This window comes from Capsicum annuum, chromosome 10, assembly GCF_002878395.1.
Source record: "Capsicum annuum cultivar UCD-10X-F1 chromosome 10, UCD10Xv1.1, whole genome shotgun sequence".
NCBI classification, from domain to species: domain Eukaryota; kingdom Viridiplantae; phylum Streptophyta; class Magnoliopsida; order Solanales; family Solanaceae; genus Capsicum; species Capsicum annuum.
Genome location: NC_061120.1, coordinates 156,841,787 through 156,853,274, shown reverse-complemented (window position 1 = coordinate 156,853,274; position 11,488 = coordinate 156,841,787).

Here is an 11,488-nt window from a genome sequence, read left to right as displayed (position 1 = left end):
TAGACAGGATAAAAAGTTAATTGTCAAGTTGAAAGGGAAACTTTTTTGAAGTCATTTTATACAAAGGGCTTGGGTCCAACACAACAAATTTTGGGGATAAAGATTATTTAACAACAAATAAGCAAAAAGTTATGGCTATCTTGGAAGAAGTACATTGAACGAGTACTTATGCTAAAGGTGCTAGAATACCTCTTGTTGGTCATCTAAGGTTGAGCAAGAAGATGTTTCCTACTATAAAGGAAGACTAAGAGAATATGGATAAAGTTCCTTACTGTTTAATAGTTAAGAGTTTGATGCATGCAATGGTATATACCAGACCTAATATTGCTCATGCAGTTGATGTTGTTGGTAGGTTTCTTGAAAATTTTGGAAAAGAAATTTGAGAAGTATTTAAGTGAACACTCATGTATCGGAGAGGTACCACATGAGACTGTATGTTGGAGGATCTGATCCAATCTTAAAAAGATATACATATGTTGATATGATAGGTGTCTTGATAATAGAAATTCCACTAATGGATATTTGCTAATATTCTTAGCTCGTGGGAAGTTTGAGATTACACCATTTCATAACGCAACCCTTGATTCTAGAAAAAATAGATTTATTGTAACACTGCAACCTCTATAACCGGAGTTCTACAAAGCCATTTACCATCTTAAAACTCTTTGTGGGATCCTCTACCACTCGACTATCCATTAGTAAACACCATTCTCTCAAATACTGAACCACAAATCATGAATCATCACCTAACAACACAACAGTAGATTTTTATCAAAAGCCATCCTAGCCAGAGATTTTATTAACTCTCATCCTAGAGAAAACTCTAACGGGGTTCTCACGTCCTAAACACTGTTGTAATGATCCAACAAGTCGTCAGAGTATATTTAATGCTTCTCATATTTCATTTTTTTTGGAAAATTTATTTTGGAAGAATTCATGAATTTAGACAAGTAAGTTTCATGGACACATTTTTACAGATTATGATTTATTAAAATATGTACCAGTTATTAAAATGTGTATTAGTGCCAACACAACACTACACCAAGACACTAGACTGTTGTTTTGTCCCTAAATGTAGGATAACCGTTATGCTCTAATTAGTTGGACTTAATATGATAACCTTATATTCACTGACCATTAATAAATCAAGAATTTGGTAAATATAGACTTGAATAATGGATCTAGGTTGGAAAACTATAGTAGGGGCGTTTCAAACCAAGGACTTGTAAATTAATTAGTTTTCAATATAGCAGTCTCAAACTATTTTGTTACACTAATAGGAATTGGATTCTGTGATGGTAATCTGAAAAACCAAATTTATGGAAACCTTGGTCCCAAGGATATTTGTATTCAAGAACACCAAGAGCTAGCTCATGAAACTACAAAGCAAGGAATTGTCTTACTTAAAAACACAGAGGGATCACTACCTCTATCCTCAAAAGCCATTAGGTATTTAGTATTTATTGGCCCTAATGCTAACCTTTCCTATACCATGATTGGAAGGTATAAAGGTACTTGGATGCTAAGTTCTATACACAGATGATATAAAGATCTTCTTGCACATGCAGTGCATATGACTTAAGAAATACCATTTCTTTTGCAGGCAGTCCATGCTAGTATACAACTCTTTTGGAAAGCCTAGGTGCATCAGTTTTAATAGTTATGAATAAAGTTGTGATATAGTATGTGCCACCGCATAAGTTGATGATGCCAAGAAATTAGATATTACAGCTAATGTGGTAGTCATGGTAATAATATCAAATCAAACTATTGAGAGAGAGAGAGAACTATGATAGAGTAAATATAACTCTTCCTGGATAATAATCACATATTGTAACATAGGTTTCTAGTGTTTCCAGAGGACCTATTGAAACACTAAGGGTTTTGACCCTTAGAAAATTTCTTACGACTAAGGGTATATCTCGTATGATGGGGTACGATTCGTATGGTGGTAGTCATATTTTGCCCAGTATTAGGTGGTGTAGGTTTGTTGGTTTTTGTCTTAGTATAGTTAGAATATATAGTTCATATGTTAGGGAGCGATTGGTGGAATGTCTCTCGTATATTTCCCTAAAGTTTGGTCTAGGTAATTCTATTCTGCCTAAGGTACGACTACATGGCATTATTTGTATGGTTAGATACGGTTTGTCTTGGTTGGTCGTATGTTGGATAGTGTTGGATTCTAAGGTGTGGCCTAGGCTACGAGTCTAGGGTACCACTCATACCCTAAGGTACAGTTGGTATGGGGTGGTCATACCCACCTGCAGGAATTTTAAGAAGTTTAAGTTAGGGATAATTTAGACATTTCCCCTTTTAACCTCTTAATGCCCTACAACTATATAACTCTTAGTACATTATTTACCCTAATATTTTAATCTTAAACACTTAGAAAGTCACTCAAAACACTCTTAAATTATCTCAAGGCTTTTAGGTTAAGAAAGGCTAGGGTTTCATTAATAGGATCAATTTGGGGATTTGCTAAAGTGATTGCTCTCCATCATCTTCTAATCTAAGGCAAGTTGCTCTTCTCTCATTATTATTTCCAACTAGAGGCTTGTTTTATGAATTGTTTTCATGGCATTAATATTGTATGGTTTTGGGTTTTCGGATATATATTGGGGGTTTTGGTTATAATGGTTGGTTATGGTTTTTCCATGTCTTTTACTTATGGTTTTCATATCATTATGGTGATTTGAACAATTGGATGCATGGGAATGGTTAATTGGTAATTGGATTTGGCTTTGGAAAACTATTCCCCCAACATGTTTGATAAAATGCCTATGAGAATATTTTTGGTTAAATTATTGGACTTTCATTGAACTATTGCATGGTTAACTTTATAATGGAATCCTAAATGATTTAAATAATTTGGAATGGTTAAATGGTAAGGTTTTAGTTGTAATGGTTGGTCTAATTGAAAGCCTTGTAGGGTACATGGGAATCCCCTAAGCAAACATATTAATGAAACTCTTGTGGGGTACAAGGAAATCCCCAAGAAACTAAATAAAATAGTTTATGGGTACATGGGAATCCTTTATTCTATAACAGGTTGGCTAAGTACATTATTTGCAAGCTATAGTCGGTATGACAATACCACTACTTATAGCCTTGGTTAATAATAAATGGAAGGGTGGTTTGGTTGTGTGGTAATTTTTTAATTTGGAAAAAATAGCGGGTATGATAGATAACCATGAAGATGTGAGTCTAGTGGACAGACACTGGAAACTCATGTTTGCCGATATGAGGGTTGGTCATGGCGACCATATATGATACTTATGAGGTACACGAGAATTCTCTAAGTACACTTGTACATATGTATCATAGAGAGCGAAAGGTACTTGGGAAACCTCTACTCTGTGGTATCTCTGGTTCATGCGGCTACACGCCTCGAGGCCCATTTAGGGGGTTACACTGGACCTATATAGCTCGTGGGTGATTTTAGGATGGTTAAGCTATACATACCCAGGTTAATGATTTTAAATGCATGCTAAAATCAGTTTCCTTTTTCGACATGGTTAGTTTATATATATATATATACATAAGTATGTATATATATATGTATGGTTGTGAATGCATGTTGTTGGTTTACTTAGTTTTTAATGGTTGGTATTATTTTATCCTTATCCTAAGTGTTTGTTAGCGTTTACCCACTAACCCATCTTCGAGCGGCTATATCCCCACATAATGAAGGAACCGTCTATTCTATTTCTCCTACATAGTGATTGGATCTCAAGATCAGCTTGATTGGATTGAAGTGGTGAGCTTTTATTTTCTGAAAGGCTCCATTTCATATCATAGATGTATTTACATACTTTGGTTATTTCATGGATTTTGATTTTGACTATGGTTGGGGTCATGTCCCAACTAGATATTATTTTTCTTTTAGTTAGAGGCTTTGTGGAACTACTATAGGTTGGTATGGGCAGTGTCAGTATTGGTGGTATCCTTAGTATTGACATTGGTATTGGGATTGATACCGGTGGATGGTACTTAATTTATGATTGTTCCATTTCATTTTGGATTTTATATATTATTATTTTGGAACTCATTTGGTATGGGATGTATGGATTAGTTCATGGTATGGTTATACAGTTAGGTTTGGATAATTGGACTCAGTTGGGACGATCACTTTCATAGACGTATCTCAGAGTTTGGAATTGGAAAATTATGCTATCTTGCTATATATTCGGAATTCATCCTGCTCAGGGTAGGCATTTAGATGGTTGGGTTGGATATCGGTGGTGGTCCCCGATCCTAGTTAAAGTTGGGATGCCCATTACGATAAGGCCCCGGGTCGAGTCAAGTTGGTATTAGATCTTTAGGTCTATGGTCAATTAGGGTGTCCACAAAGATGTGTCTAGTAGAGTCTCTTTTAAGGGTTTGTAGCACGCTACACTTATAAAGGAGAGGCTACAAGGCATTTTGGAACTGCTTCTCTTTCTTGGTATTCTATTTTCAAGCTTGGAGTCTAAGGTTTTGGATTCTTCTGATTTCCATTTGCTTTTCTTTTAGATCATGCCTCAAGGATCTGAGGGTTACTAAAATTCCTCTATCCCTACTGGGAATAATATTAATGGGATACTATCTAATCAGGGGATCCATACTCAATCTTGTCTAATTATAAATATTTTTGGAGTTTTGTTGTTTCTTTCTAGTCCTCCTCAAGCTAATATGATGAATACAGAGTTTTATCAGTTGATTCATATGATTGCTCAGTTGGTTGCTTCTCAGGCTGAGCATGGTGTATTTAGTATTTCATCTTTTGAGGCCACAAGGGTTGGACCGTTTATGAGGTTGAATTCTCTAACTTTTACTGGTGTTAAGATAAAAAAGGATCCTCAGGGTTTTTTGGATGAGATGGAAAAGATTTTTAGGTGGATGCAGGCCACAAATATGGAAGGGGTGACTTTTGCTGCTTATCAGCTAAAGGATATGGCATACCAATGGTATGAAGAATGGGATCATGCAAGGGGTGATGATATTGAGAAGTCATCATTATAGGAGACTTTCTCAAATATTTTTTTGGACCAATTTTTTCTTCAGGAGTTGAGGGAAGCAAAAGCAGAGGAATTTGTTAATTTGAAATAAGGAAGATATCAGTCAAGGAGCATGCCTTGAAACTTCACCAGATATCTAGGTATGCTCCAGAATTGGTGACTGATATGAGGTCCAGGATGAGAAAGTTTGCTTCAGGACTATCTCAGGATTTGATCCTTGAAAGAAAGACTACATTGTTGATAAAGAAAATTGGATATTTCTAGGTTGATTGTTCATATGCAATATGTAGAGGATAAAAAAAGCAAATAGGTTGAGATAGGAGAAAGGCAGGGAAAGAAGTTCAGGTTCTTTGAATAGGGTGGTCAATAGCAAAGTGGTAAGGATGGTGGAAAGTGGCCAAAGAAGATGTGGGGGTGCTCTAGTTCTTTCTCCATAGCTAGTGCTCCCTACCCGAAGCCTTCGGGTGACAAGAGTTAGTAGGGTGGAGATAACTTCAGGGCATAGGGTGCCCAATCTCAGTCTAGTGGGGCCCAGTCAGCTTTATCTTATCCTTCTTGCAGGTTCTATGGCTGGTTGCATCAGGGATTTTGTGATAAGGGAAGGGAAAGGTGTTTTAAATATGGTCAGCCAAGCCATATACACAGAAATTATTCAGTTGGTAAGGTTTTTTGAGAGAAAATAAAGCTCTAATTGCCTCTTCACCTGCTCCTATACGAAAGATTGCTGCTTCTACATCAGTTTTTACTTCCGGTACTGGTACAAGATGGAATTTGTTATGTGCTCTCACTACTCTCCAAGAGTCTGAGGCATCTTCAGATGTTGGTATGGGTATGTTGAAACTCTTTTCTTGAGATGTTTATTGTCTACTTGATCTGGGGGTTTTTCTCTCTTTTGTGACCCCATTTGTGGTTGTGTATTTTAGTTTTGGTCCCGAGGTTATCTCAGATCCTTTTTCTATTTCTACTCTGGTAAGTGACTCTATGGTTACTAAAAGAGTCTATAGGGGGTGTAGTATTTGTTGGCAGTAAAAAAACTTTGGTGGATTTGTATGAGTTAGATATGGTGGACTTTGATGTTATTATTGGTATAGATTGGTTACACTCATACTACACATCCTTAGATTATCAGACCCATAGGGTTGTCTTTAGGTTCCCTAGTGAACCGGTTATTAAATGGGAGGGTATTTCCCTAGATCCTAGGGGAAGGTTTATATCATATCTTAGAGCTCGTAGATTAATACAAAGAGTGTTTCTATCATTTGGTTCGGGTTAAGGATTCTAAATTAGAAAGTCCTTTCTTACATTCAGTTTCGGTGATGAATGAGTTTCTTGAGGTCTTTCTGGATGATCTTCTTGGTGTTCCTCTGGATAAGGAGATTGAGTTTGGGATTGATTTAGTTCTGGACACTCATCCAATATCTATCTTCCTTATAGAATGGGTTTAGCTAAATTAAGGGAACTCAAGGAGCAACTTAAGGGTCTTTTAGATAAGGGTTTCATCTGTCCTAGTGTATCCCCGTGGAGTGCACTAGTGTTATTCATACATAAGAAGGATGGTTCCCTTCGGATGTGCATTGACTATCGGTAGTTAAATAAGGTGATGATTAAGAACATGTATCCTCTTCCAAGGATAGTTGACTTGTTTGATTAGTTGCAGGGTGCCAAATTCTTTTCTAAGATAGATCTTCGGTCTGGGTATCATCAGCTTAAGATTAGGGAGGTGGATATCCCTAAGATATCTTTTCGTACTCGGTATGGGCAGTTTGAGTTCTTATGATATCATTTGGGTTGACCAATGCCGCGACGACATTCATGGATTTAATGAAGAGGGTATTCTGTTAGTTTCTGGATTTTTTTGTCATTGTGTCCATTGATGGCATTCTGGTGTATTCTAAGAGTTAGGTGGATCATGTTAATCACCTCTGAGTTGTGTTACAGACCTTGAAGGAGTAGTAGTTGTATGCCAAATTCTCTAAATATGAATTCTGGTTGAATGTTGTCACTTTTCTGGGTCATATTATTTCTAGTGAGGGCATCATGGTGGATCCACAAAAGGTTATGGTGGTTAAGAGGTGGCCTAGACCCATGACTCCAATCGATATTCAGAGTTTCTTGGGTTTGGCTGGGTATTATAGGAGGTTTATGGAGAGCTTTTTGATGATAGTTGCACCATTTTCTAAGTTAACTAAGAAGACGGTAAAGTTCTCTTGGTTAGATGCTTGTGAGGTTATTTTTTAGAATTTAAAGGATAAGCTAACTTCGGCTCTGATTTTGACTTTAACTAAATGTAAAAGGGGTTTGTGGTTTATTGTGATATATTCTAGGTGAGACTTGGTTGTGTTTTGATACAGCATGGGAAGGTGATTGCCTATTCTTCTAAGCAGTTGGAGGTGCATGAAATGAATTATCCTACTCATGATTTGGAGCTTTTAATTATGGTATTTGAGTTGAAGATCTAGCGACATTATTTGTATGAAGTGCACGTGGACATCTTTTCTAATCATAAGAGTCTACAGTATGTATTCACTTAGAAAGAGCTTAATCTAAGGCAGAGCAGATGGCTTGAGCTTCTTAAGGATTATGATATGAGCCTTCACTATCATCCAGGTAAGGCTAATGTGGTTGTTGATGCTCTTAGCAAGTTATCCATGGGGATTTAGCTCATGTGGATAAGAAGAAGTGGCAATTGGTGAAGGATATTCACTGCTTGGCTAATCTTGGAGTTCATTTTCTAAACTCCAAAGATGGTGGTGTATTGGTACAGAAAGTGGTCAGTCATCTTTTGGTGCAGAGATTAAGGAGAAACAAATGTTGGGTCCTATCTTGATGAAAATCAAAGGTGAGGTAGGTGGGCAAAAGGTAATGGTATTTAAGATCTGTGATTATAGTACCTTGCGGTTCCAAGGAAGGTTATGTGTTCCTAATGTAAATGATATGAGTTAATGGATATTGGTTGAGGCGCATGAATTGGGCTATGTTGTGCATCCTGATTCGACATAAACATATCATGATCTCAACGAGATGTATTGGTGGAATAGTATAAAGAGGGACATGGTTGGTGGAATGGTATGAAGAGAGACGTGGCCAATTTTTAGCCAAATGCATGGTATGCCAACAGGTGAAAGTTGAGCAGATGAGACTTGGTGGTTTGTATCAGGAAATTAAATTGCAAGATTAGAAATGGGAGGTAGTCAATATGAATTTCGTTACCAGTCTTCCTCGGTCAAGAAATGAATTTGATTCAATTTGGGTCATCGTGGATTGGATGACAAAGTTGGCTCACTTTTGCTCGTGAAGACTAATTTTTTGGCTGAGGATTACTTGGGTTTGTATTTTCATGAGATTGTGAAGCTGCGTGGGGTACTTATTTTGATCATCTTTGATCGTGGTACACAGTTTTTATCTCACTTCTGGCAGTCTTTTTAAAAAAGATTGGGGACTAAGGGTAGTCTGAGTATTGTTTTCCACCCATAGACGAATGGGCAAGCAGAAAGGACTATTCAGGTGTTGGAGGATATGCTTCGTGCATGTGTTATTGATTATGGTGGCAATTGGGTTGAGCATCTACCTCTTGTAGAATTTACTTACAACAATAGCTATCATTCTAGTATAGGGATGGCTTCTTTTGAGGTATTGTATGGCAGTAGATGTAGATCTCCTATTGGGTGGTTTGAACTTGGTGAGATAGATATGTTTAGCCCGTATTTGGTTTATCATGCTATGGAAAAAGGAAAAGGTAATTTGGATTAGTCTTAAGGCTGCCCAAATTTGCCAAAAGTCTTATGCGAATGTAAGGCATAGAGACTTAAAGTTTGAGGTTAGGGACAAGGTATTCCTAAAGGTATCTCCTATGAAGGGAGTAATACGATTTGGTAAAAAGGAAAAGCTCAGTACCTGGTATGTTGGTTCATATATGGTTTTGCAGAGAGTTGGTAACGTGGCATATGAATTGGAGTTGCCTTCTAGTTTGAGCTCTATTCATCAGGTATTTCATGTCTCCGTGTTGAAGAAGTGTATAGGTGATCCTTCATCGGTTGGGTATCTCAGATTCTTTATCTTATAAAGATATCCCAGTTAAGATCTTGGATCGGCAGGTTCATCAATTACGAACAAATGATGTAGCTTTGGTTAAGGTTCTATGCGGAACCATAAAGTGGAAGAGGGGGAAGCGGAAGAAGACATGAAGTCCAAGTATCCGCATTTGTTCTTAGCTTCAAATATTCATGCGGAAGGTATGTGTTCTTGATCACATCTTTGTTTTCTAATTTTCCTAAAGGAAAGGTTGATTTTCTTGCATCTTTATTTTCTAATTTTGTTAAAGAAAAAGTAAAGACGTCTAGGGGTACTACTTTATTCGTCATTCGGGGATGAATGATCCTAGTTGGGGAGACTGAAACACCCTAAGTTTTGACCATTAAAAAATTTCCTTGGTTTCTGGCTTGTAGACATCATATGACTAGGGGTATATCTTGTATGATGTGGTATGACTCGTATGGTGGCGATCGTATATTGTCCAGTGTTGGCTGGTGTGGATTGGTTAGTTTCTGTCCAAGGTACGGTTGGAACATACAGGTCGTATATTAGGGTACAATCCATAGGGTGTCTCTCATATGTTTCCCTAAAGCTTGGTCTAGGTGATTCTATTCTACCTAAGGTAAGACTTTATGGTACTAGTCGTATGGTTAGACACGGTTTGTCTTGGTTGGTCGTATGTTGGACAGTGTTGGGGTCCAAGGTGGGGCCCAGGATATGAATCTAGCATACCACTAGGGTACGAGTGGTATGGGGTGGTCGTACCCACCTGCAGGAATTTTAAGCAGTTTAAGTTAGGGGTAATCGGACATTTCCCCTCTTAACCTCTTAAGGACCCACAACTTATATCACTCTCGGGATATTATTTACCCTATTTTACTAATCCTAAACACTTACAAATTCTCTTAAAACACTCTCAAATTCTCTCAAGTCTTTTGGGTTAAGGAAGGCTAGGGTTTCATTAATAGGATCAACTTGGGGACTTGCTAAGGTGATTTCTCTCCATTATCTTCTAATCTAAGGTAAGTTATTCCTCCCTCTTTGTTAGTTCCAACTAAAGGCATGTTTTATGAATTTTTTTTAAGTCATTAATGTTGTATGGTTTTGGGTTTTCAAATATATATTGGGACTTTTGGTTATAATGGTTGGTTATGGTTTTCCCATGTCTTTTACTTATGGTTTTCATATTATTATGGCCGTTTGAACAATTGGATACATGGGAATGGTTAATTGGTAATTGGCTTTAGCTTTGGAAACAGTATGCCCCCAACATGTTTGCTAAAATGCCTATGAGAATGTTTTTGGTTAAATTGTTGGACTGACATTGAACTATTGTATGGTATAACTTGGTAATGGAATCCTAAATGGTTTAAACGGTTTGGAATGGTAAGGTTTTGGTTGTCATGGTTGGTCTAATTGAAAGCCTTGTAGGGTACAAGGGAATCCCCCAAGAAAACATATTAATGGAACTCTTGTAGGGTACAAGGGAATCCCCCAAGCAACTAAATAAGGTAATCTATGGGTACATAGGAATCCCATATTCTATAAAAGTTTGGATAAGGACATTGCTTGCAAGCTATAGTCGGTGTGAAGATACCACTACTATAGCATTGGTTAATAATAAATGGAATGGTGGTTTGATTGTGTGGTAATGGTTTTAATTGGGCAATAATGGCAGAGAGTTACAGCTAATCGTGAAGGTATGAGTGTAATGAACGGACACTGGAAACTCATGTTTGCCGACTTAAGGGTTGGTCATGGCGACCAAATATGATACTTATGAGGTACATGGTAATCCTCTAATATACTTGTACATATGTATCATGGAGAGTGAAGGGTACTTGGGAATCCCCTACTCCTATGGTATCTCCGGTTCATGCGGCTACACACATTTGAGCCTATCAGGGGGTGACACTAGACTCATATAACCCATGGGTAGTTCTAGGATGGTTAAGCTACACATACCCAGGTTAATGGTTTTAAATGCATGTTAAACCCAGTTTCCTTTCCCGGCATAGTTATATATATGTGTGTGTGTGTGTGTTTGGTATCTTTGGTTCATGCGGTTACAAGCATCCGGGCCTATTAGGGAGTTACACTAGACTCATATAGTCCATGGATGGTTCTAGGACTGTTAATCTACACATACCTAGGTTAATGGTTTTAAATTCATGTTAAACCCAATTTTCTTTTCCGACATAGTTTATATATATTTGTGTGTGTGTGTGTGTGGTTGTGAATGCATATGGTTGGTTTACTTGGTTTTTAATGGTTGGCATTATTTTATCCTTATCCTGAGTGTTTGCTAACATTCACCCCGCTAACTGGTCTTCAGGCGGCTATATCTCCATGCAATGTAGGAACCGACCATTCTACTCCTCCTGCTTAGTCATTGAATCTTGGGATCAACTTGGTTGGATTGAAGTGGTGAGATTTCATATTCCGAAAGACTCCATTTC